This window comes from Falco biarmicus, chromosome 3 (genome assembly GCF_023638135.1).
Source record: "Falco biarmicus isolate bFalBia1 chromosome 3, bFalBia1.pri, whole genome shotgun sequence".
NCBI classification, from domain to species: Eukaryota; Metazoa; Chordata; class Aves; order Falconiformes; family Falconidae; genus Falco; species Falco biarmicus.
The window spans coordinates 80,195,874-80,220,979 of NC_079290.1; the positions used below are offsets into that span (position 1 = coordinate 80,195,874).

The window sequence follows — 25,106 nt, forward strand, 5'->3', positions numbered from 1 at the left end:
TCACAGGGATTTAAAGAAGAAAAAAAAAGAAAAAACAGTTTATATAAACAGCTTGATATTTTTAGAGCACAGGGTCAAGCAGATCAGCCTTTAATTAGAAACAGATTAAACTTTGATCACTCCTGCTGAGCTCTCCAGCATTGACTGAAGGTAATCCTTACAAGCTTTGGAGTGAGTGTAGTTGAGAGATCTTGCCAGTGACTTTGCATTTAAAATTGAAGGTCAGAAAGTCAAAGCAGCACACTAAAGCTGTGAAGACTTAGATCCTACTAGGGCATGAACACAAATGATGTGCTGCTGGGGAATACAGAAGAGCAGTCCAAACTACAAATCAAATGCTAAAGTGCTCCTAAGCTCTCAAGATTAGTTCATTGATTTATGGTAATGTATGAATATGTCTATTTCAGCAAAACTTACATAAAAGCAGATAGTATTGTAGTTCATATCTTAGGAATGGAAATAATAATCTTTGTTCCTGTAGTTTTTAGTCACATAAGGTAATGGTAGCTTTGAAATGCAATGGAAAAGATCATGAGATTTGAGTAATATATATTGCCATCTGCCTTAATAATCTTTGAGATATTTATGATGTTTCTACAATGATCAACTGATTTAAATTGCTACATCCATGTGCATCTTTGTACTTTAGCTTTTGGTAGCTGTAAATTTTTGAAACAAAAGCAACTTTTAAAAAAAGCCTCTTAAGGACAAAAGGATGGATGTCTATTTGCAAAAGAAGCATCAAAATTTAGTGAAGAATATTCTCAAAACCACCATTAAATAACATCATTAAAACAGAGTGAAACTGCAGTGTCAAATCCCTGCAAGAAATTCAAAGTGGTAAGACAGAACACAAAGCTTTCTCATCACGATTAACAGTGAAAAAAACCAAAACCTCTGAGAAAGCTCCTTAAGAAAGCACAGTCTTTTGTGCTTTATTTACTTCATTATGCTTTATTTAGCTGTTTCTGAGAAGTCTCTCTATAAAGGTTTAAACATTCTCTATGCACACATGAGTGCACATGACTTAATATTGCTTGCTGTGAAATCTCACCAAAGTTTTCTTTGGCGCAGTGCAGAACAAGCCAGCAGACCTGAATTCTGTACCCAGCTTTGGGGCACCTCAGTTGAAAACTGTTTTTCTTATTTCACTTGAACTTTTTGGGGACACCTTGCCCTATAGGAGTACCATAGCTATATGGAATTATCTTATTCTTTGCTGGTAAATGATACAGTGACCTATTCATCTCTAACTGAAGGGCATAGTGATTGGATAGCACAAATGGGCAGAGGCAATAGTGATTGCTGTAACCCTCTGAACATCTTCCACAAGAGAGGCAGTCAGAAACACATAGTCAGGAAAGCACCAGCTTTGTGGGAAGCTTTTTACTTACCTGTTCAGGCTGAAGTGCATTCAAGTTTTTGAGATTAAAAAAATTCTTTTTGGAAGCAGCCTGATTTTTATTATTTAATTGAAGATGGGTGTCAATGTATGTGCAGCCCTGCACAGTCCTGTCAAGGTGCTGTGAGACTTATGCAAGGCTACCTGGAAAATTACGTGTGGAGCGGGGGGTGAACGAACAGTGCACACATAGGTATCTGTTTGTATTCTACAAAGACCCGTTTGGCTCTCAGCTTTTTTCAATTTGGCATTAATCTTTTGTGTTTAACTTTTTCCATGTTAAATTGGAGTGAATTTAAGTGTGTGGGTTTTTTACTCTATCAGTCTTGGAATACCTGAGTTAGGAACACAGACAGTAGATGTTTCTGATATTGTGCTTCCCCAGGGGAAACCTTTTTTTGTCAAAAATGTGGAAATTAAAACATACTGATTTCTAGAAAAACTTCTTCTAGAGGAACAAATATAAGTTTTATCATTTAAATTTTAAGCAGAATGGTAATATTTTCTTGAGTGATTTGATGGAATGCAGTAAACTGAAAAAAATACCTGAGACTAAAAATCTCTGACTTCACAGAAGCCAGGTGGTCTGATTAGTAAGAACTTTATTTTAAAAGAATTTCTTAAACCTAATTATCCAGGAAGAGGATAAAGTCTTAGTAGAGTACACGCACTGAATTCCAATTTAGTTTTTCACTAAACTTTATAGAAGACTCTGGATGGTTAAATGCATGAGCTGCATTTTTCGCTCTTTGGCAACTGTAAGCTGGCACCTGTCCCTGGTCTCTTGTTTAACCTGATGTGCAGCGACTGGCGTTTCACTGGCTCTTTCTGCTTCACGTTCATATTTTGAAAAGTTTTTCCTGACTCTAAGGCCACCGCCTCACCATACCACTAATACTCCATAAAGCCAAGTGTGGGCACCGGTGACAGTCACTAGAGGGTGCTGCACATCTAGATTTTTAGGAATTTTTTTCCCTCCAAAGTGGCAGGTAGCACTCAGGGTTGCGGTGTCTCTACCGCAATTTGTTGCTCTTTTGGTTCTGTACTTTCAGATTGGTTGCTGGATATGTCTGATAACCTTCATAAAAGAAATATAAGACTCTGGGGAAATGACTAGAAGACTTTTCTGCCTAGAGTTTGACTGGACATGCTGTATGTGATTTTTATGAGCTCTTTTCTTGCTGAGCTTTTCTTGAATATTTGTCTGTGTGGAACATCTTCTGGGTTTTGTCTTTTTTATTTTTTTTAAGATATGCATGGTTCCATTTTTTAAAATTCATTTTTCTGTAAGTCACTGAAACATAAATATGTTGATGTTTTTAATTAGATAGGTTCGTAGTTTTCTTTCATAAATTCTTTTAAATAACTTTTGCATATGCCTAACCCAGCTGGGTTTTCTAGTAACATGCAATAGGTGGGAAAAGCAATAGCTCATGCTTATCATAATGATCTATCCATGCAAATGTTGTTACTTAATTACTATGAATACCTATTGGCACTTTACAGCAAAAGTTATTGTATCTGAAAAATGTGAGACTGTGAGGTACGATGCTGTAAAAAAAAAGTACTATCCAGCTAGAAAAACATCTAAACCCCAGTGTTGTTTCATAGCTTTTCTGTCACCATTTAAAGCAATGGCTTACTGGCTGCGGTGAGTTATATTTTGGGAAACAACTGATTGTCATACTGCAAGGATAGAAATGTTGGCACTCAGGCTGCCACAGCTGCAGTCTTTCTTTCATTTTTAGGTTAACTCCTCAGATCCTAGGGAAGCGTCTGATTTGGGAATGGTAAGGCTTTGGCACCCAGTTATCTCAGAACTTTTGTCACCGTTTAAGAAATAAGAGCATGCTGCTATCGCAGGACCCATCAGGAAGTCGGGTAAGGATTTTATTTCTTGGGTTGTGAATATCCTAACCAAGAAACAGAAAGGACAGGCATGCCAAATGCTCACTTAGGAGGATACCTCTTCTCCCCTCCAGTAGTGTGGAGAATCTGTGCCCATTCCTTTCAGACCTGTAAAGCTTTTCAGGGAAGTTTATTTCAGTGCCAGCATAAAGAGTTGTTGTGAAGCCTTCTGAGCTAGGAAACTAGCAGTGATGAGCTCACCGATTAAACGCTACCAGAGAGAGGTGAGGTTGGAAGTGTGGGGCTGCTGCGTGTATTCTCCCCAAGCTACCACACTGCACCACTAGCTGGGACGTTTGGTGGCTTTGTGCTGAGTGGGGCAGTGGGGTTCCCAAAGTCCTGTACTGCGCGAAAGCAGGTTCGCTGCTCTGCACTGAACCACTCTGGGGTGTGCTATGGCTGCTGGGTGTTAGAGACAAAATACTGGATTGTTCTCCAGCTCTTTTCATTTTGGGTATGTTCTTTTCTAAAGACTCAAGCTGGCTGGAAAGCCATGTTTGGGAAAATACCGCTTCTAGTATAGTCAGAATAGATATGTTTCCCTTTGGTATATAAATGAAATGGGCATTTATCTAGAGAATAGAGAACGTCATGCGGGATTGTTCCATTGCTGAGGCGCAACCATGTCAAGATGTATCATCCCACCTCATCCTGGGTTCTGCCCAGAGCCCACCCAAGCAAGGACCAGCTTGTGTCCCTACTCACCAATTACTTCTGCCTGGTCCCTCTGACAGGAATGTCTTAACTGGAGAGAAAACTGTTCCTCTACTGGCAAGTACTTTACAGTTAATTAATTCTAATACAAAATAAACAGAGCTACTTTTTCAATAGGGCACAGGTTCTTCCCCCCACCTCCAGAGGCTAATATTCTGCATGTCTGTTGTGTACAATAAATAATAAATAAATGCCAGAAGACATTTACATACTTTCTCCCCTTCAGCCCCAAATCTGAAGTTGCTGCTTTACAGTGACTGCTGTATCCTGTTTCCATTAGGTCTGTGACATGCAAAGCAGCTGGATGATGACCTTGAATCAGAACAAATCTCACAGGTCCAAGTATTTGTATCCAGCACTATTTAACACGTACTGTTTGCCCTAAGATAGCAAGTCAGTTTTTCTTATGGTAGTTTTCGTTTAGAAGCTGGTCTGAAAGAAACTCCAATTTAAACCTGATCTGATGCAAAGTAGTAAGCTAAACCATGGAGTGAAGAGGTTGCAGATAAAATGAATGCATTTTTGGTGCCAAGAATATCTTTGATAGGACCCACACACCAAATCCTCCTGTGTCCTCATGGCTTGGAGGGGAAAAAGTTTCAGCTGCTTGGTTAAGACTTGCCTTTGAAGAACTGCTTCAGAAAACAGTCAACTTGCTTTGCTCCTGCAATGTGAACTCTGAGGAGAGATTATCATCTATAAAGGATCTAACGGTTTAGTCTGAACACTTGGGCAAAACTTAATCAGGGAGGAGAAAAAGCAGGAGCCACTCATGGTGTGCAGGCTTTTGGTACTTGCTTTTCTGTGTCCCATGCTAGGAGCTCAGATTTGCTGAGGTTTAGGCTCTGTCTCCTTGGATGCTTCTTTTCCTCAGGAATGCATGCACGAAGAAGCTAATTAAATTTTCCCTTGGGCTTGGATTTGGGATGGAGGGGTATGTGCAAACTACCTCCGCAGCTTGGGATGGTATTCGCATTTGGCAACGAAGAAATAAACTGAGGTTAAGGAATGACTATCGAGGCAAATCTCTGATTTCTACAGCTGAAAATGTTGGCAGAAAGTCTTTGCTTAGGATTAGGGGGTTTGACAATTATTGATTTTTATTATGTAAATTTTGCCTCAAACACAGTGATCTTGTCAATGAAATGTTATCAGTAATTTTTTTTCATTACCCTCAGCATATTTTAGTCTACTGAAGATTTTCTCTCAAACAGGGGATTTTAAGTCCTAGTCTTCATATCTTGTTCAACCCTAATTGATTTCAACTAATTTCCCATGAAGCAAGTCCTTTTTTTACTATGAAAATAAAATTTGGGGAAAGTGATTTTTATTAATGCCCTCTATAATGTTATAATTGTCACTAAACTCTAAAAATCATAACAAAACAACATGATAGTTGCTAAAACATCATGACTGAAACAGTGGCATCCAATGCTTAAAAACATGAACTACTACAATGTAAGTCAGGTCAGTCTTTCTGCTCTAACAGCATGTCTGCTTCTGCTCTTTGGCTTCATTTCTCTTACCCAAAAATAGCTAATACTTCTGGTTGTTAGGATACTTGCAGAAATGCAGGAAGAATGGGTTTAAATCCTGCAACAGTTGACATAGGTAAGTGTCAAACTTACTTTTGCATTTGCCCTGGCAGGTATTTTTGGGATGGCTTTGTTTTGCATTGGAGCCTACTAAAAACTGTGTCATAAATATGGTCAGAATTACAAATACAAAAAAAATTTCCCATAAAAAAAAATATACTATCTCACCTAGGAAAAAACCTAATTGACCAAATCTTCTGAGCACTATAAGCTCAGGCACTAACTTTCTTCCATGAGTTTCCATGTATTGTGATATTCTTCAGTTACTGTATTAGGACCTCCCAAGTATCCAATTTACAATAAAATTAAACAACCCTTATCCATTTTCTTCTGCTCCACTACCTGGACAAACAACAAAATTTGGGAAGTATTTACTGGTCTGTGTCAGGAATTCAGGATGGTGATAGATGTTCCAAGAATTACCTTTATTCCTTATGTACTTTGAATAGCTGGCATTTTGATACCTTACTAACCTGTTTTGGCACAACACACTGCAATTCCTTAATTATTTTTAATCTCTTTTTAATGCCATCAGTGCAACTGGCATGTTTGCTACTGCGAGTGGAAGTGATCAGTGCTAATCTTAAAATAGTGTAACCTGATTGTACATGTTGTCTATTTTAATATTTATTCTTTTGCGGGCCTCTAAAAATTGGGACAGGTAAGCATCACAAACCCTGGCTGTCAGTTGGCATGGGAACAGTCCAGTTACTTGTCACAACTACAATAAGTGAAATTAGCTGTGCCTTGAAAAACGTTATTTGGTCTGCTAGTGATTCATCTTGCAGCTTACTTTCCGAATTCAGGCAGTATTCCTATACATATGAGACAGATGAATATTTTTGTTCCACTGTGTGGGTGCTTTAATTTGAACTAACTTAGTGAAAAGTGAGACATAAAAAATTTTACTGGTATCCAGGCAAAAAAATAAATGCAGTTGATATTTTTCTATCATTCAGGTTTGTCACTTTAGGTATTCATTATCTATGAGAAAGGCTCTGTTTGACCAAACTTCATTAATTTATTTTATGGAATATACTTGGACACCTTAGTGAAAGGTGCTTCCTTATGTTGTTGTTTTTAAAGACAGCTGCTTCATTCTTGGGTTTTTGAGTTGGGGTGTGTTTCTGTGTTTTGTTTACAAAATTTCACAAGAATGACAGAGCTGGGAGGTTCTAGAGCATCACCAAATCACATCATCAGAAAGCCTCAGGATTATTGTCCTAATTAGCACCTCTCAAGAGGAAGTGACTGGCCAAAATATGCTTTACTGTCACCTCCACTGGCTCGCAAATGAAAAAAAGTTACAGTAGGTTGATAATATGGCAGTTTTGCATCAGTAGACCAAAAATAACAGAGGGAAGGAATCACCTTGGAGCAATTTACTTCAGAACAAAAAGACTTCAATATCTATTCAGAGACATCTGCTGTATCTCTAAACTTTTAAGATAATTTGGGTTTTCTTCTTCAGGGTAAGATTGCCCAGTAGGAAAGGACTGGGTCAAATTAGACTATGTTCTTCTACCCGTGTGTGCTCTGGCCTTTTCCAGTGTGACAGGCTTTGGTCCAAGCTGACCCCCTAGGTAAAAGGTGACAAAAAATGAAGAGAAGAAAGTGGGGAATGTCTTGGCAGGAGACTTTGTACTGGGGAAGGACTTAGTTTGGCTGCTTCAGTTCTGTGGGACTTCTCTAAAGAGGAAAGACCAAAGAGCTGCCATTCTGGCTGTGGTATCTAAAGCACTGGCAAGGATATTGCCTCTCCAGTTTACACACACATTCTTTCCTGATGGCACATAACAGCAAGCAAAAATCTGTGAAAACGAGCTCCTTTCATGAAACTTGTACATTCATCTCCCCCAGAAATCCAAAGCATGATAGTGCAGTGTTAATCACTTTGCTGTCCTCTGAAAAGATGTCTTTGTTCTTTATAGTGGTCTGGAAGCCAAAGGTTAAAGGCTTAACTTTTCCTGGTTTTTCTCAGGCTGAACCCCACCCAAGGGATAACCAAATTCAGGCTTTGTGTTGGAAGCCCTTGCAAAAAAAAGATGAGCTCAACATGGCAATACGTGAGAAAAGCCATAAGATGATTGATAGGAGACACGAGGCAGAAAGATTCTTTTAAACATACATTTTATTCTGACATATAAACAAAGTACTCACTTGTTCATTTTGGTTTCCCTTTTTTATGTAATACCAAGTAATGGAGGGAAAATTGTTCAGTCTCGCTGAACATGTTATCCCACTTTCTTGCAGGTGTAGCCAGAGTACAATGTCTCCCCTCCAGACCTACTCTAGACCCATGCAGAAAAGCCCTGGGTCTTTGAAGTTCTTTGTGCACCATCTTGTTTGTCAGAATAAGATCTCTTTTTTTATTTGCTTTTTTTGTTTCCTGACTGGCACCTGTGCCACTTAAGTATGTTAGAAATGGCTACTACTCTTTTCACTGAAAGGAAGACATAATGCTGGGAGTCAGTCACCATTGCTTGATTCCAGCCTTTCTGCTATCCTCGGCCTTGACTCTCACACCCAGCCTTCCTAGAAGATATTGCGTGTGTCTAGGGAAAAGATGTGCAGGTAATTTAAAGTCTTAAGATTTCAATCTGGAACTAAGCTAGCGTTTGAATTCCTATAAGCTGTCTGTGCTGTGCATGTTTTCAAGGTCAATCTTTATTTCAGGTAATAGCAAGTGATACTTGTAGGTGAAAATTTGTATCTTAGCATTTACTAGCAACTATTTTCCACTAACTTCATCTATTTATTTATTTGTATTGTTGCAGTGTCTCATGCTTGAACCAAAATAATAGATCTGTCCCATCCTCTGAAAAGATATTAGTGAATTATTTCTGAAAGTGGTCTTAGGGGTAGCCTTGTAGTGAAGACACTCTAATTTTCTGCCCATATGACTTTCTGGTGAACAAACTGTCATGAACTCCAAATAAAAGCTCTTCTAGAATAATCAAAATGCATTTAGGAAAAGGCTAGTTACCATCCAGGAAACAGGACACTTGCCAACTGCATCCACTAACAGCTGCTCTGAACTTTTTATACAGCATTTTCTGAAGACAGTGCATTAGGTTACGTAGGACTTCATTTTCTTATCCAAGTTCTGATTTTCAGAGCCAAAGTAAATGGTTATGGTGAGATTCAGAGTACTAAATTAGCAAGTGCTATAATACTCCATTAGCTGGTAATGCAGCCCCTTTGTATTAAACCTCAAGCTGGAATTCAATAAAGAATTGTAATTAAAAGGACAATTTGGAATAGGTAACGTTTTTATAACTTTTTCCTTTGCCTTGTGAAGTTATAAGCAGCATACCTGCATCGAAGCAGCTGTCCACATCTGAAACAAACTGCGAAACAGTACTTATGGGGTTAACTCCTTTTTAAAGAAAAAGTACATGTGTGTATATACTTAAAAAAAAAAACACCATGCTTTTATATATAAATACATATTTATGTCTCAGCTGTCATAGCACCTCCAGAAGTCTGATTGTGATTTTTTTAGCTGAACTGAATCTGTTTGGAAGTCCATTATTCAGCAAGTCCAGATACTATTGTCATCCGTACCTGAACCAAATGTTCATGTGCTGGTGCCTCATGACTTTCTGAGAACTGATTCTCTGACAAGGTTCACAGTTTCACTTTCTGTTAGTGCGCCCTGTTATTACAAAGCAAGAGAGTACCAGGCGTTGTGGGACCAGAAGGCATTCACTGTGTTTTCTGGAGCATCCAAATAGCAGATAGTCATTCAGGTCAACAGTGAGCCAAGGACTTTTTGTTAGCACTTTAAAATAATAGTAAGGATGATCACAACACAAAATGAGAGGCACTGTTTGTACTGCTCTTCAACTTTAAGTTCCTTGGTTCATACTGATTAAGAAAGCATTTAGTTTGGTTTGCTTTGTTTTGGGGATCATTTGGTAGGGAGTATTTCTGATAAGCATAACACGCTGTTTTGAAAAGTCTCTGCAGGTAGGAAAGCTGAGAGATCATTATTACAGTCCTGGGGAAGTAGTGACCAAAAGTTTACATTGAGTCTTATGAAAAGCCAATATAGTCTTTGTGTGTGTTTTAGGGTGGAATGGCTTATTATTTTTTTTTAAGTTTCTCAGGTACACTTGACATCATAAGCCTGTGCTGTGTATACAGACCAGTAAACGAACTAGCTTGAGGCCTGACAACAGCCTGGAACTTCATCTTGGCTAATTACCTGCTCGTCTTCTAGTTGTTCTATGCTGTGAGGACAGTTTCAGGTACCCAGATACCTGTGCTAGTTATAAATGAAGTTGTTACTCCACTACTTCTGTATAAAGAAGTGTACAGAAGTCACAAGGTAAAAGACATCCTGGGACTGTCTCTGTGGGTTTTATTACACCTTTCCTAGGAAACAAGTCTTTTATGCCAATAGCCTTTCAGGTTGTCAAATGACTGTAATCTTGAATTATTGGGTTTTAATGTTTTCTACTCTTTTTTTGACCTAATGAATTAAATATGCTATGGAAAAGCAAGTGGAGTTTTCATCCTTAGCCCAGGAAAAACATATTGTAAGATGACAAGCATGCTGTCCAGGCAGATGGGTAGATAATTGGGCAGGTGTTTGTCAACAAACTTTATTAGCAGCTACGAGTTTCCTAACTCCCATCCTAAATTGCTGTATGCTGTAATATGCTGCAATATGCTGCTGTTGTACTTTTTGTAAGCCTTGGGGCAAGGTACTGAGTGTGGGACAAAGGCTGCTTTATGTCCTTGTTGATGTCTGTCATTTGATTATCTTACAGTGTTTAATCAGTCCTGGCTTGCAGGACAGGTCCTGGTCACATGATGCTGTCAAACATTCAGTCAGAGAGTCCTTGGGGAAGAAAGGGGAAGAAAATGGCATTGTTTCTCTCCTGCCAACAGACACAGACAAAAATATGGGGAATAAAACACGTGTGAAAGTCTCGAGCATGTTCTCCGTCACCCTTGCTCAACAGATGTTTAAACAAGTACATTACCTGTTGAGCACTGGTGCCATATATTTTCATTGAAAGTAAGACTTTATCTTGTAGTTTCAGAAGAGACCAGAGATCTGTTTTCAATATCCTTGTCAAAGCATGCTGGCTGCCAGTTGAAGCCTTAAGATATCTGAAGTTATAAGCAGAGAAGACAAAATATTATGTGAATTCATATACCAGTTGGTGTTGGCTGCAAAGTGTAAAAGGAAACAGGGGAGAGATTCAGAAGCAAGTTGTGAAGAAATGTATTAAAGAAAGACAGACAATTACCTGTAATGGACACCACAGCCAATAAATTTTAAAAACAAGCAAACAATTTTTAAAAAAATGCTGCTTTAGGGTATCACTGTGGCCTAGTTACCTTAATATATGTTTGAGGAGAACCTCAGAGTTGTGATAAGATTGGACTCCAGATTTTTTCAGTCAGGACCTGAGCGTACTGGAGATCCCTACTGCAGCTGGGGGCCCCTTGGGTCCCTGCCCTCTGGGCTCGCTCTTGCAGAGTGCCAGTGGTGGTGTTGACAGCCTGGTATTTGTTTGCAAGGAGCAGTATTGAAAATGTGAATGGACAATTCTTGTCAATAAATTAGATATCACCACTGAAATTTAGGGAAGACCAGTGCCTACCTGTATCAGCTGTCAAAAAGCCTCACGTTGGAAGTTCCATAGTCATTAAGCAATGACACTGAATTAACAATCTGGGCAAACTCCCAGTTGGAGTCTAAAGAAGCATCCACCTTTAATCCTGGCGTTCCTTATTTTTTCCCCATTATTTAACCAAATTCTGTTCTGACAATGCTTAAATAACCAACTATTAAAGCATAAATACAGACTGTCGTTTCAGTCTTGTTATTGGGAAAAACTTTGTCTAGAGCCTTAAGGTAAATATCCACTGAAACAACAGGGAATATCTTATTTCATTAGAACTTTCAAATTTCAAAGAAAAACAACAAAATCTGACTTTTAGATTGTACTAATCATAGAGCTGTGAGGGAAACTTATGAAGGTGACTTCTAGGAAGGAGGAGCTAACAAATGTTGGAAAAAGCAGTCAAAATTTTAAAGGATAACTCTCTATTTTGGGTGCCTTGATTTTGATCCCAGACTAAGATAATCTTAGGAAAACTGTACTATGAGAAAAATACTCTAGGAATGTTAAACTGCCTGCATCTGAATGTTTAAGTAAATATAGGAATTCCCCAAATCACTACTTGCTCTTGAAATGTCTATGCATGAACAGACGATGAGAAATTGAAATAACCTGGAAAGCTGGGTGTTTGCACAGCAGTAGGAAAGATGTGATCCAGATCAGAATAAAAAGCAAAACTAAGAACAAGACATGCATGAAATTTTACAGACATGATGAGACTGAAATATCACCTACATGAAACAAAAAAAAAATCTTGTTTACTTATAGCTTGGAGTTATGTGTCTGGTGAATTAGTTGGGCTAAAACAGGCTCGTTTATGCAGGATAACACCAAATAACCCATCTTCAGTGTTACTTGTACACCTATGGGAGGTTATCACACCTTGTCTTTACAGGACACAAGAAAATCACAGTGCATTCCTATGGACACCAGTCAGCACTTCTGAAGGGACATAAGAAGTGGTATGATATATTAGGAATATATATTTTACAAACTCAAGTATTTCAGTGTGCTTTGAATTTTTTTACATCTGGCTTATTCAGTGTTTTTTTATATAAACCAGCAGTCATACATATAGAGGCAGGGAAATGGGGAAACATCATGCTTCTGTGTGTATTATACTATCTCACTTTGTACTTTTTGTTTTTTTCTTGGCAAGAAATATAGTAATATATGTAGGTGAGGCACTAACCATAACAAACATGCCTCCTGGATAGAAAACACAGACTACCTTTGACAGCCCTCCAAGATTTATGCTATCAGCTGAAGTAGTAGTGTTCCAATTAAAGCAAAAAGCTACATTGCCTAGCACAGTTCACAATTAGGAGATAGGTCCCCAGATTGCTCAGAAGTCCTCTGTGGCTGCTGCTGCTGCTCAGAGGCCTGAGCAAGCTGGTGTGTTGCAGAAAGCCAGGGGAAGTGGCGACTCCTCCATCCCTTGCCACTGCCCCTGTTTTTCCCATCTCCAATGGACCTTCCCTCCAAAGGTCAAGAACAGAAGTTCTCTGGTTGGGGGTGGGGGGGCTCTTCTTTCTCTGGGGGGAGGGAGTGCTTCATACTTAATGCAGTTTAACATTTGAAGACAGAGAAACTGTTCTGAGTATCCAGAAATGAGGAACGTGCTGCCTTTGGACACCTGAATTTAGCTCTGCTGGTGCAGAAATGCTTCTTCCTTAAGGCTTATGATGTGACTTGAACTTTTATTGATGGTGGGAACCATAGCTTGACAAACACATCTTTCCACAAATATTTATCTGAATATTTACATTTGCTTTGTACTCTAGTCCTGTTTGTGTTTCCTTTCAACAAACACCCAAGCTAGCAGTATTACTTGCACAAATGTACTTGGGAACATTCCATTTTTAATCAGTCATTGGAAAGAGTTCACAGAAGGCAAGACTTGATTTCAGAAATGCAGCATTTACAGCATAAAAAAAGGTTGATTAATCTGAATGGGAAAAACATATGCTTGTATGCATGTGTATGGTTCCTGAATTATCTGCTGGATGATTGTTACATGCAATTTGTTTAAAATTACAAAAAAAATCTGCTTAGAAGAAATTCATAAGAGGATATTATTGCTCTTCTTTCATATACTTATTTTAAATTATCCATGTAGTTCTGAAATCCACCGTTTAATAAATTGCTATCTTGAAACGTGAAGCTACTTCAGTTGAAGCTAAAAACCTGCTCTTAGACATTAGTAGTGATTTTATATAGTTTTAGTATGAATCGTAGACATCAGCACAACAAAAACCACGAAAGGGCAACACTGTTGCATAGCTTGTACAGGGAGCTGGAGTTTGGATGGCTTTCCTCCTCTCAGTCTTCATTTCAAAAACTACAGGGCAGTGCAGCATTTTTTGGGAAGAGATTAATCTTTCTTCATTATCAGTGCACCTAAAGAGTATTTTTTCACAGGCTGCCTACCTACACTTCAGAACCACCTGCAGTCCCAGTAGCAACTGATGAAACTGCTGACAGACATGTCTAATTGGAGAAATATTAAATTATGTTTCAATTCAGGCAGGGCTTTTTAGAAAAGAGTCCAAATGAACAGTGTATTCTATTCACACTCCCAGCACAGGACCAGTCTTGGCACAGAAATGAAAAAATAATTAAAGGTGAGTTTGCAGTTCAGATTGGTCTAGATCTCAGCTAATTTTCTCCTTTGAACACTGCTTTAGAGCTTCTACCTTTTAAAAAAAAAAAGGTTACTTGAATTTCCAGTCACTGAATTTGCTGAAAGGACATACTCTCCAAAGATTTTAGAAGTTAGTCTTAGCCTTTATCTGCAGGTCATTTGGTTGAGGTTTTTTTGAACAAATCTGTCAAAAATAGCCTTGGATCTCAAAAGGATTCTTGACTTCCCATGCTTCTTACAAGTTTTCATAATTTTTTTTTCCTTTCTGTATAAATCTGTAGATGAGGAGCCTGGCTCCAGTTCTCCAGAAAGAATCTAACAAAACTAACGAAAACAGGCTGGTTGTTTTTTGGATTAGTTTTGATTTTGCTTAACCTAGTCATAAGGCCTTTTAAAAAGTAACAGTTAAAACTATTGACCATATTGTGTTGAGAAGCAAATTATTCTGGATTCTTTTTAAATAAAAACAAAAGTGTAGAATAATTTCCCCTCCTTTTATGAGAACCATAATTTATTAGTTTTAAAATTTTTTGCTTTATGTAAAAATACCAGCCCACAAGTTTGATTCTTTTCCTTGACTAAAGGTGTTATTTTAATGACATCCTACAGATGTCTCTTGATGGTTTCATTATGTTCCTTTTCAAATCAATCATTTTCCAACATTTTCAGCAAACAATATTTATCTGAAAAGTTTAATCTGAGGAATCTTGAACAGCTTGCAGAGCTGGGTATCCCAGGGCAACTGGAGGGTAGTCCTTCTCTGCCTCCCCCCTTTCCCACTGATGAGTGGTGGGATGCCCACTGCATCTGGGATGACAGGTATGCTGTGCAACCCTGCACTGATGCTGCCAGTATGCCTAAGGCACACGTGCTTTAATTGGGCACAATAGGACATGCTCCATAGTGGCAATCGCCTGGTGAACTCCCTCACTGCTGGCAATAGTGTGGCTCTTGAACAGATTCTCTTGGATCAAGAGGAATACTTTCTATAAAAAAGTATATTGAACATGTATCAGTCCATAAGCAGTAAAAGGCTGATATTTTTTAAAATTCTTGATCCTGGTATCATTATCTCTAGAGTAGACTGAAAAAAAAGCAGTGATGGCTTTTCGGTTCTTGGAAAGAAGAGAGAATCAGGCAAAAAGCCTTTATTTTTAATCAGAATTTGTATCACCCTTGTAAACATAATGGGTGAGGAGGGTGTGTAACAAATTTTGAGCTGTGTGAAATTGTAGCAATTTACATTTCCTAGTAATTTAATTATTTGCATGCAGCAAAAGTAGTAATTGCAAACTGCAAGTAAAATAGGAGAGAAAAATCAGTGGGAAACAAAGACTCTCTGCGGAATCTACCAGTGCCAAACAGAGTTTGTTTAAACCAGTTGGGTGGGTTAAATGTAGAGATGCCCTTTCTTTCAACAAGAAATCCCCTGGAATTGTCAATTGCTCTTACACCTAGACAGTGAGTCATTGTTCACTGAATAAACACAGTAAAAAAGCAGTTGTGAACATCATGATAAAAACACCTTTGGGAAGAGTCCAGAGCTTTGAGGACTGAGATCTAGATGACAAACTGTGAGGCACCTCCCCTCTTAGCTTTTTCCAAGCAGGTGGAAGTTCTCTCTTAATGCACCATATTCTAGTACCTACCTGACTAACACTGAATCAGGTATGCATTGCGAGGGAAAAAAATGCCAGGGGAGATTTTTTTAAGTTGAAATGAAGGTTTCACAATTGCTCCAGCTGTATGTTCACTAAATGCCTCCTGATGTTTACACAGTGAAAACAACTTCTATCACACTTAGCACAACGCTGCTGAATGGCAAAAATATTTCTCCAAATAATATCCCCATCTCAACAGTGGTCTGCTCTTATCTGAAACTAGCTGGCTCCTATTAGCCGATCAGTATTTAAATGTGGTGATAAAGGTGCAATGGAAAAAACGAGCTGTGCATTAGCAATCTTAATATAGCTCCTGTCAGGTATTCTAACTTGGAATGAATACAAAAGCAGAGTACAGCAACAAACTACTTAAACTTCTGCTACTTCTCAGGTACAGAACACTTCTTGGCAAGAGGACAAACTGTTCTTGCTCAGGGGGTGTTTTTTAGATTACAAGCAGAGAGGCTACTCCCAGTCCAAACTACACTGTCTCTTTGTAATCCATACTGATGAATCCAGCAGAAATGAAAGAACATCTGTTAGAAGAGCTGTTATTTTGGAAAAATAGGAATATGTACATTTATTTCTCTGCAAATTTTTTAAAAAGACTTCTGCTTGTTACTTCAATACAGAGAGTCAGAAAAATGAGAACTTTCTGACTGAACCAGACACTTTAGTACAACACATTAATTCATCCCTACCCTGAATCTTTCACATAGAGCTCCTGCCAGCGTATGAAAGCAGCTATTGAAAGCAAATGCTGTGGTCATCTAATGGGTAGACTCTGTGCATAAAGTCTGAACAAATTGTCCCATAAACGGCCCCTCTCTAGGCAGTAGCTATTACCAAAAAGGTGATCTTGTTTTAGCACAGCTATAAGGAAGGCTTAGGGTGGAAATTGTGACAATGGAAAAGACTGAATCATCTTTTTCCCACAAAAATAAATTCTAATGTGCATGGAAAGGCAAAAAATAAAACATTTCCTATTGCTGGCCAAAACTTCTTGCCAATTACTGGTGGCAAGAAGTTTGGTTCAAAAGGAAAAAAAGTTGGTGAAATAAGGGGACAAACACATTTAAGTATTCTACATTAGTTCAGAGAAGCATGGGTCTATCTTTATTGCTGATTCATCAGTCACCTTGAGACAGAGCTCAGAAACATGCATTTGACCCTCTATATTTTTAGTTTAACTTCTATGACAAACGCAACCCTGAAGAGAGAGTGGATTCTAAGTCTGAGCAACTGCTACAGTCAGATTTTGCTCAAAGTATGTGTTGCATTAACAGAATACTAATTTAATAAATTCTGCCAATGAATAACAGAATAGTGGCAATGACATCAAATGATTAAGGGATTGATTAATAAAATCAAATTTGTTAGAGGGTTGACTTTAAAACAATTACAACAAATGAGTTGTTAATGGTTAATTCACTATATAAGCATTTTTGTACATCTGGCAAAGCACTTAGTTAAGCACCAGCAAGTTTTGTTTAAAGCACAAGATAAATGAGCTCACTGGAAGTTTACCACAAGCACTAACTAGGGGAAAGGTAATTCCAGCAGGGGAAGGTTGCAACCACAACTCATTGACCATCAACTGAAGAAATCCCCCAGACCCAAAAAAGAAATTGAGAATGAGCATGCAAGTTAATTGACATGAGAAGCAAGATAATTACTTGACAAATAGGAAACCAAGTATTAAGTGCTGAAGGAATTGGGCAATTTGTAACCAATGAAAGCTGATGTCTTTGCTTGCTGAACTGCACACTTTGTACAATTTCGACAATGGGAGAGCTAGGCATTTGTGTGTTACCACCCAGCTCCCTTTGTCAAACTAGAATAAAGGAACAGAAATACCTTGACTCTGTGGGTGAATGGGTGCTGCACACCAGGTAAAGAGCCTACTGATGGGACAACAGCGATAAAAACTCAATATGAAAAGCTGCTCTCAAACTCCACTTAATACAGTCTTCTAATGAAATAAACTCCTTCTCTACACTACCCAAATTGTATAGTGCCATGAAAGATTTATCTCTTGTTGTGACTAGGTATTAAATTATAAAGAGAGAGCTGGAAGATACTATATGAAAACTGAAGCTACTGTTTCACAGTCTCATCCAGGCACTGCTCACCAGCTGATTTACTTACGCCCCGTGCCAGATTACACAAAAGCATATTGAAGAGACAAGAGTTTTGTCTTGGCAACTGTGACTGGTTACAAATATACAAAAAAATTATTCCTGAGACCCAGAGGTGTGTTAGTCTCTCAGAGATTTTTTTATTTGCAACTGAGGTGAAGAGCTTTTATTTTTAGGTATGAAATAGCAATGGTGGTGTGTTTGAGAGGATGGTTTTTATTTGGTGGAGGCAGAAGACACTTAATGTCAAATACCCTTAGCATTTTTCTCCTTGCTTATAGCATAGATAAGTAGCCCATACAATAATGAGCTTTTTAAGAGCCATCATCTTCACTAGGTGATGTTTTCTTCATAATTGAAGAAAATAATTTAAATGTTGGTATGTGTATAATGTTTTTTAAAAACCACACAGCCCCAAAAAACACCAAACCCACCACCCCAAAAAAAACTCTGAACATGTTTTCCTACTGGTTTGAAACCCGAGTTCTCCTCTGCTGGCACTGTCAATCATGATAACAATTAAAGCAATAAAGAAAGGAAATTCTTAGTCACTAAAAACTCAATCAGATTTTGCTGGGCATGAGTCATTAGGATCAATACTTGGCAAGCCTACAAAGCTCCCAGCAGTTTAGATGCCAGACTAAATTAAACCCCAATTTAAGATCAATTACCTTCATTGAGAGCTGCTAGCTCAGAAAATCTAAACTGGGGACTGCTTTTCAGAGGTAATGTATGGATGTTATAGGCAAGCAAAATTGGATCAGTGCAAACTATGTCTGGCCAGTACCTAAGAGAACTGTAAGTAAAATTGCAGGATTAAGAAAAGGGCAGCAGAGCAGTATGTTTGGGCTTTCTTCTTTCCACCTCCATCTTGCTAAAAGTTCATATTCTACTTCAATTGCAGGAAATAAGATATTTTACTCCCAGTACCACACTCTTAAAATTGCAAAATTTTCCATTTCCGTCACTTGTGTTTGGGAAACTGCCACTTTCAGTTGTGTACTATGACTATTCTGTTGGCCAGCATAATACTTCTTATTGTTTTGAGGTGAAAAGAGCTTCCTTTGGGTATAGAAGGTGTCTTTATTGCCCACTGGAGCTAATAAGACCTGAGATAACACACGATATTATCATCAGCATATAGACAATACACAGGGCTGTTCTTTGCCATACAGAGAAACATGATAGGTACATGTGGTAGATGTTCTGCATAACTTATACATCAGTGACTAAATAGTTAAACATTGTGATTTTTTTGGATGCTTAACTACTATATAACAAGATAAATAGATACATGTAGTGTTGGTCTGAAAAACAGAAAAAGCTAAGAATTCATGTTGCTTGGTCCCATTTTTACCCATATTTCTTGTAGCCCAGGGTAATCAACCTATTTTTGTTCAGTCACTTTCCTCTTCTGTAATGTGGGCATAATTCTCAATACCTGTACTATTCCATCAGTCACAGCACAAACAAACTAGCCAGCTGCAACAAAGTCTTTTACCATCTCATACCAGCATACTCTTCATACAGTCCCTCTTCTACCTTCTCCTCATCTCACCTCATCCAGGCCCCCCCCTCTCCTTTCTTCCTTCTTCCTCCCTCATCAATTGTGGAGTTTTCTTCTTCTGTACCCATATCAATTAGTCCCCATCTATGTTAGGTACCAAAAGTTGCAATTTGAGTTAAGATGGATAACAAATATTGCAATACACCCATATTGATTAGTTGCAACAGCTCACCTCTCACCATGTCTGTTACAGGTTCTCCCACTTGTCTCAGCTACATCAGACGCCAGATGCTGTAGCCAGAGTCCAACTCAGCCAGCCTCACACAGGGCACCAGTTGTTGCAGCACAAACTAGTAAGCTGCAACAAGGCTTTACCATTGATCAAATTCTACTCTCTGTGCTGCTTCTCCTTCCTTCAGAGACCATACCACACTACCCCTCCTCCATCCAACCCAACCCTACACTCCTCAGAACTATTTAACCACTCAGCAGGAACGAGCTACAGCTGCACATCATCCATGTCAATCAACTCACTGCCTCTGAGGCAAGGCCACAGCTGCATGTTATCAGTGCTGATCAACCCACGGCCTTCATTCCTCTACACATCAGAATGTTCTAAAACTTGAAGATTTACTAGTGAGAAGCATTATATTCACCCTAGACACATTAACTTTTTGAAGACTACTGGGCTTATTAAGATTACAAGCCAGTGAGATGAAGATTAAAAAATAGGGACAGAGCTCCCATTGACATGCATTTGTCTATAAATCAGCAGGAAGGAAGAGAACAACTAAAGAGATCAATTAAAACCAAATTTCTTTTTTCCTAGTGTTTCACTAGATACTAACATCTACTTAGACCTTCTGTTAGGCTAACTTTTCAGCAAAATTATAATGTTCCCAAAGTTTGTAGGAGGAAATAAGTTACCTTAAGATGAGATAGATCTTTGCCTCTATAACTTTTTATGCCTGTGAAAAGTAGTTCCCTTCTTGCTGCTTTACCAGGAAATAATTGTTTGTATCTCTGACCATTTTAAACTCTTTCTGTTTGTGGCCCAAGTTTCTATCCAACATTTTATCTGACTGCCATCATTCCAATGCAGACCTTTTTGTTAACTTTTTTTTCCCAGTGCCTTCTACAGTGTTTTGCCTTTTTGCTCCTTTTCTCACCACTTAAAAGCCATTAGTTTGTTTGAAAGTCACTCTTCCAGCTGAACAGATGCAAGTATCACATGAAAGCTCCAAGGAATTTTCCATAGCAGCATCTGGTGCTTTGCTTTAAAGTTATTTTTAACATGGAATAGTTATGAGTGTTCATTTGTAGCTGAAATGCAGTCTTCTCAAAGCAACACAATTAGGTCTGACCCTTCAAGAGAAGGGGGAAAAAATATGATATGCAGTTTTAAGGTAGAGCTGTTACAGGCAAGCCAGTAAGTTTGCTTCGTTATTCATCACATTTGTGCAGTGGTGCATATCTATGTATCTTATATGCTAACACCTTCTTTGAAGTTGGGTTGTGTCATGAGAGCTGCATCTTCAGGACCCAATCTTATCAAAAGTTTTGGCAAACTGTTGGGGGGGCAGGGCCCAGGGGTGGGGGGGGGGTGGGGGGGGGGGCAGCAGCATTAAGTGTTTCTTATTCTAGTTTACATTCTCCTTGTTGTAGAAAATTTGGTGTCTTTAATAGGAAATTATATCCGTAATGTTCGTGTGGCATCACATTGTCATTGGAATCATTGCTACTATTGCTATGCATAAAACCATGATGTCGCAGCGGTAGTAGGTACGATGGCATAAGATGAGAACTGAGCTCCTGGGAGGCAGGAGAGGCAATAACAAAGGCTCTGAGGTAGTTTATAGCCCCTGGGGAGTCAGCATGGGCCTCAGCATGGCTGAAGCACTGGGGGAATGAACCGCTGCCGCAGCTGGGGCTGCTGGGGTGCTGCAGAGCTGCTCCTTGCTGCACTCCCTCAGCTGTGCCCTCTCCTTCAGGGCTGTGAGAAAGAGCATCCTTTTACTGCCTGGAGCCAAGTGGCAGCTCCCATCACTCAAAGAGGAATCCCAGGCTGGCTTACAGCAGTTTTCCAGTCCTTTGGTGCCAGGGCTGGTGGAGGAGGAGAGCATCTCTAGCCCATTATTTCCAGCCTTGCAGAAGGACTGACAGGAAACATATTTAAGCAGATGTCTTGTGTTTTAACAAAGTTTCAGTGAGTCATCTACATTCCCTTAGGCATTCAACACACCAGACAGCTTTTTAAAGGCTGTAGCATCTTGCTCACAATTTAATATTATGTATATATTCCATATAGTTAAACAAGAGCCACATCTTCAGATGAGGAAGGTCCATAACACTTACCTAACCTTGGTAAATTTGCTGTGCAACTGAGGGCCTGGCACAAAAGCATGATGCCCAGTACAACCTCAATCTGATTTGGTGTTAACAGCTAGAACCTGATTCTGGGCTGCAAGTGGCAATCTGTTGGGCCACCAGCATTTGTCATCTTCAAACAGCCCATGTAGACAAAAGGCTTTTTGTGAGCTGGCTGGCAGCCTGTGAGGTAGGTATGCAGCTGTGTGCTACATTCATTTCCCCCTTCTTTGTCCCGACATGCTGCTCAGGGACTGACTCAAAGTGAATTAAAAGACGAGCAAGATGTTACCCAGATTAGTATTTCAGCTGTTAACAGCAGCAAGCTCTTTTTCTTCTATTGGTGCAAAAATGAATGCCCTAAATCAGGTAAATCACGGTCTTGTTGCATTTACAATCCGGTGCAGCAGCTCCTGAGGGTGATAGGACACTTTCTTTATTCCATCTGGTCTTTCGATACTCACCTGCATCTTCCTTCTCCTGTCAGTAGAAGTACAGCCTCATGTGTTGCAGGTTCTAGTTAATGCCATCTAATTAATCAACCTTTGATGCTGAATGGAAGCAGCAGAGGAGGACATTTATCCATCTGACAATTTGGCTACTCAAAGGCCAGGTAAAATATTTGCACACAACCATGGCCTGCATAGCTGATAACGAACAACTCTGCCTGCTTGGTCCCACACTTCAGGCCTGCCACTAAACCTGGTTATGAAGCTATGATTTCCATGTCAGCAGAAGCAAAGCAAAGCCTCAGTTTAAATATGTGTGTCTGATTGATTGCAAAATATTTGTTTGCACATATGCTGTGTATTTCATACACCTGATAACCTGATGTCATGAATTGACATGAAACCATTCCAAGGAATAAACCCTAGCTAAATCAAAACATGTTACAGAAGCATGAAAAAAAGATTTAACAGTGCCAACTTATGTGAAAAATAAACAGAGAAATTTATGGCAATATGATGTCTAAACTGAATCTCATACTGTAGCAGAGCTGACCTTGGATTACTATAGCTTTGGGTTATTATAGGCATGTTTTCCCTGTTTCACACAGACAACTCAATCCCTTCCTTTTAAAAAGAAATTAATGTATTTTCCAGCCAGTCTCTCTACTTATTCTGTAAAAATAGTGCTCATCAAATGTCATTTTTAGTTATGATTATTATACCAGACTGTCTAAAGACACTGTTATGTATGCTATGCTGCTAAGTATGTTTATGGAGGGGTATAACTTTGGAGACTGCTTTGCAAGCGCTGCTCTTTGGTTTTGTGGTTTGTTGTTGGTTTTTTTCTTATGTGGTCTCAAGCAATGCACACTGTCTTTCTGACTAAGTTGCATCCATTTTAGCAGTATAGTCCATGTACTACAAATAGTTGGTTAAGCAGCCTCAAAATTGTGAGCTATTTCAGGTAGAATCAAGCAGTGGGGGTGTTTCTTCTCCAGGAAAAAAGGCCTCATAGTTTCACCTTTTGATAAATTTCAGACTACTTTCTAAAGTTCAAGGACCTTGAACTTTGAAGAGACTCTTCTCTGAACTATGTGGAAACACTGCACTGCCTCCGTGTCACAGAATTTCTGATGGTTGTCTCTGAATCTCTAGTGTCCTGTGGAGAATTCACATTGAATCCTAAACTGATGTAGAAGTGACCTCACTTTCACCTAGAGTGGTATCAGACCTTTTCCCTTTGAAATCGCAAGCTGCTGCAGCCTCTTCTGAAAGGCTTTGACTTGCAAATACTGTTCCTGTATTGGAAATTGAAATCTTGCCGTGTAAGAGGATGGCTTGATCTGCTGCGTATACTTTAATTTGCATTCGTATCAGGGAGAGGGAGGAAAGAGTGAACCCAGTGTAAAGAACCTGCCTTTTGGAAATCTAGTTTATTGCTGTTCTTGTGAAACTGAAATAATTTCATATACATCTGTTTTTGCAAAGTTTGATACAATATAGCATCTGAGATTACCGGTATGAATGTTTCATGCCAGTGTGCTTTACTGACAGTAATGGGGAACGAACTTGTGTGACTTTCTTTAAAGAACCACATTGGTGGAAAATAAAAACATGATCCAGATGAAGCTTCCTTGCTGTTAAATTGATTTGCTATGGAAGTGGGAACAACAATTCTTTCCTGCGTGTTGCTTGTGAGTTCTTCTCTTGCTGTGAGAAGAGGGTGTGTTCATGTTGTAACTAGTAAACAGGTAGTGTAACTTACTCTAGTGTATTTCTTTGGCTTTATTCTTAGGTATGAAACAAAAGGGAGTACCAAAGCTCCTGCACACTACAGTAAGCAGGTGTATTAGAGACAGTGATGTACTTAACATTTTAACAGATGAACCTGAATGCACTGGACAATAACATCTCTGCATTGTGGCTGGTTGACAGCTTCATCATTATATCCTATTATCCTATACAGAATTTTAAATACCTTAGCTTTAATAGATGTACTTGAATCCAAGCTGTTGTTGTTGTTGTTGTTGTTGTTGTTGTTATTGTTGCATTTGACTGCAATTGGTATCAAGTTTTTATTCTGATTCTGAAAATAGTCAGGAAACTTGGGTTTGCTGTTTTTTGGCTAGGACCTACTTTCTGCTCATACTGATGACTAACAGGACACAGTGGTTTAAATATTTTCCTTCAGGAAAAAAACATTCAAGACGTAAATTGCATTTACTCTGGATAGAAAACCTGCTCAGTGAGGTCCTTGAGGACACTGTGGTTATTCATTGAATAGGGTGATACTTTGAATGTGTAACCCCATCTTTTTCATATCAAATGTGGGTAAAAAGATATTGGCATCTGGCCCACTAACATCCTTAGTCACACTGACTTCCTTAATCACTGAGATCCTGCTCAATACAACTAGCTGATAGAAACAGGGTCTATGCTTTAAAACCAAAACACACAAAAAACACAACCCCCTCCCCCCCTCCAAAAAAAACCACTGGACTAATTCAGCAACTGAAAGTACCAACAAAAGGGATATGAATGAGGAGACACTTTCAAGGGCATCTGTAAACTCATTGTCACTTGACAGTAATGATACATAAACTCTGGATAAATAATATAGCATGTAAGTATCTCTAACATTTATTGAAATTCTCCAAAGAAAACTCTTACAGTAAGTGAATTGATAATGTTAATAGCAAGAGTATTATGCTTTAAGAATGCTAAGAAAGCAACGTAAAGATTGTGAAGCTTCAGGAAAATCTGGATATCATAGAGCTATTAGTAAATTCCGCCCTGGGTTTGAGTTCAAATGTTTTAGTTCACACAATATTTTGTGGAAAATAACTTAAGCAAGACGCACTATGCTGACGCCATCTATTACATAAATTACATTAGCTATGGAATCGGTTAACTGTATTACAGAGAAGTGCAATGTTATCCAAAATGCTTATTCTTGAGCTGTTTGGAAATCAGCTGCTGCTGGAAAATGTTAACTGGGAGAGAAATTTCATGGAAAGGTGCTGGTTTTGATACATGAAAATGAAAGAGAACCTTCACTATAGAATGAATTATATGAACA

General features: G+C 38.8%; 1 protein-coding gene across 1 annotated transcript in view; it reads left to right on the forward strand.

Moving 5' to 3' along the window:
• The first annotated feature begins 256 nt into the window (after positions 1-256).
• The window catches only part of COBL (cordon-bleu WH2 repeat protein), a 208,736-nt gene continuing 183,886 nt past the window's right edge, over positions 257-25,106 (forward strand). Inside the window, exon 1 of the mRNA XM_056331754.1 lies at positions 257-381. The gene's annotated coding sequence lies outside the window, so the exon portion shown is untranslated. The remainder of the gene's footprint in view (positions 382-25,106) is intronic.